Source organism: Chionomys nivalis, chromosome 12 (genome assembly GCF_950005125.1).
Source record: "Chionomys nivalis chromosome 12, mChiNiv1.1, whole genome shotgun sequence".
Lineage (NCBI taxonomy): Eukaryota > Metazoa > Chordata > Mammalia > Rodentia > Cricetidae > Chionomys > Chionomys nivalis.
The window spans coordinates 10352672-10355502 of NC_080097.1; the positions used below are offsets into that span (position 1 = coordinate 10352672).

Here is a 2831-nt window from a genome sequence, read left to right on the forward strand (position 1 = left end):
CCCGCCACCGCCTCCCATTTCCCTCCCCCTCGCCCAATCAAGTCCCCCTCCCTCGTCAGCCCTAAGAGCACTCAGGGTTCCCTGCCCTTTGGGAAGTCCAAGGACCTCACACCTCCTTCCAGGTCTAGTAAGGTGAGCATCCAAACTGCCTAGGCTCCCACAAAGCCAGTACGTGCAGTAGGATCAAAACCCAGTGCCATTGTTCTTGACTTCTCAGCAGTCCTCATTGTCCGCTGTGTTCAGCGAGTCTGGTTTTATCCCATGCTTTTTTAGACCCAGTCCAGCTGGCCTTGGTGAGCATGGGATGTACTCACTCATAATTGGTTTCTAGCCATAAATAAAGGACATTGAGCCTATAATTCGTGATCCTAGAGAAGCTAAATAAGAAGGTGAACCCAAAGCAAAACATATAGTCATCCTCCTGGATATTAACCTTCATCAGGCGATGAAAGGAGACAGAGACAGAGACCCACATTGGAGCACCCGACTGAAATCCCAAGGTCCAAATCAGGAGCAGAAGGAGAGAGAGCACGAGCAAGGAACTCAGGACCGCGAGGGGTGCACCCACATACTGAGAAAATGGGGATGATCTGTCGGGAACTCACCAAGGCCAGCTGGACTGGGTCCGAATAAGCAAGTTGACCTTTCTATCTCCAAAAGAATGTTTCAAAAACTAAATATAAAATATTTTGTCTTGAAAATTGACAAAGCAATGCAATATGAAAATAACCACAGGAACATGTTAGAGAAGTAAAGAGAAGATAACAGAAAATGATGCCCTAGAGAGCCTTATTCTTGAGTGCGAATAGGCAGCCAGGTTGATCCAAACTGCCAATGAGCAATATGAATTTAGAGCACACAGAAGCATAATAAGAACAAGAATATTTGATATCTAAAGGATTTCTGGAACTTCATAAGGAAAAACAATTTTTAAAAATCTCAAGGACAGAAATTACTATGCCCAGGTTAACTGAAGCTTCTAGATGGGTAAGAAATGACTGTACTCATCTGTTACCTTTAGCAAATGATGAATGGTAAGGCTAAAGATATGCACTGGTTGAAAAAAATGCAACCAAATAATTTTCAAATTATTTCACAAACTATTTAGTGATCCTTTAGTCAGGGAATGCATCATAAATTTAACAATACTTCTGAATAGGAATGTCAATCAGTTTTAGAAAACAATATTAGAAGATGATATTTGTTAACATGGTTATTAACAAGCTTTTTGAGGATGTAAAATTCTCTTCATTAATTTGCCTTCATCTATGCATCTGAGAATCTTTCTTTGACCAACATATCATGCTTCATTTGAGAGTTAAGCATTGCTATGTGAAAAACTACTTGAAGAAAATCACAAAAATTATTGCAGATTTTCAAGAATGGTGAAGCCTTAATTTTGAATCTTTAATATGAAGGATTTTATATTACACATCTTGCTAGGAGTTTGATGAATAATTTTGTCTTGATACAAAGTAGATTGGCGTTTACTGTGATACTCTGTATATTTCAAATGTGAATGAAAGTTATCAAGAAATTCAAAGGCTTTGGTGTGTGACTAAAAAAGAAATTTAAGGGCTTCTCTAGTTAAATCTAACAGCTTTAACAACTTCAGGAACTCGAATTAGTAAATTGTTTGAGGGTTTGAAATATGTAAAAACTCTGATCTATGTGTGTGTGATCTGTTTCCCCAAAGTTAGTTTTCAAACAGCCTCACACTGAAAAGTGTGAGTCTATACAGTAAAAGTAGTTTGAGAAATGAAGTAATAACATAAAGTTGCTAACAGCCCCTTAAAAGAATAACCAAATGAATTTCAAGACATAAAACATTTCTACAAAAAAAAAAAATCCCAGAAAAGATCATTCAAAAGCAAAGAATTTCAAAGCATCAGAGTTTTAAAAAGTGAGAGAATATTAATATAAACCACTATTAATAGTAAAAAATTATCACATACAAATAGTTTTAAATTCAAACATTAAAATATAAAAAATCTGGAATAAGGGCAATAAAAGGAAGAAAATATTTAAGGTTTTGGACATTTGACTTTAAGAGAGGTGACAATGGTGCTTATTTTAATAGAAAATGTGAAAAAAAAAAGAAAATGTGTGGATAGCTTCTACAGAAAAGAGTAGGATTATTGCACTAAAAAAATAAATAAATAAAAAACATAATATTCATCCTTGCTTTGTCAGCACATTTACTAAAATCGGGATCATACTGAGATTAGCATAGCCCTCTACAAGAATGACATATATGTTTGTAAAGCAGTCCATATTTTTCAGATGGGAGGGAACGTTGGGAGAAACTGGGAGGAGTAGAGGGATTTGCAGTGATAATCAGTATGTATAATGTGAACCCAAAGAAAAACATATAAGCATCCCCCTGAATATTAACCTTCATCAGGCGATGAAAGAAGACAGAGACAGAGACCAACATTGGAGCACTGGACTGAAGTCTCACGATCCAAAGGAGGAGCAGAAGGAGAGTGAGCACGAGCAAGGAACTCAGGACGGCGAGGGGTGCACCCACACACTGAGGCAATGGGGATGATCTATCGGGAACTCACCAAGGCCAGCTGGCCGGGGACTGAAAAAGCATGGGACAAAACCGGTCTCGCTGAACATAATGGACAATGAGGACTACTGAGAACTGAAGAACAATGGCAATGGGTTCTTGATCCTATTGCATGTAATGGCTTTGTGGGAGCCCAGGTAGTTTGGATGCTCACCTTAATAGACCTGGATGGAGGTGGGTGGTCCTTGGACCTCCCACAGGGCAGAGAAACCTGCTTACTCTTTGGGCTGAGGAGGAAGGAAGACTTGATTGGGGG

At 38.6% G+C, this 2831-nt stretch overlaps 1 pseudogene; it reads left to right on the forward strand.

Annotated features, from left to right (window-relative positions):
- The first annotated feature begins 2181 nt into the window (after window positions 1-2181).
- On the forward strand, window positions 2182-2280 carry LOC130885387 (U6 spliceosomal RNA; annotated as a pseudogene).
- The last annotated feature ends 551 nt before the right edge of the window (window positions 2281-2831 follow it).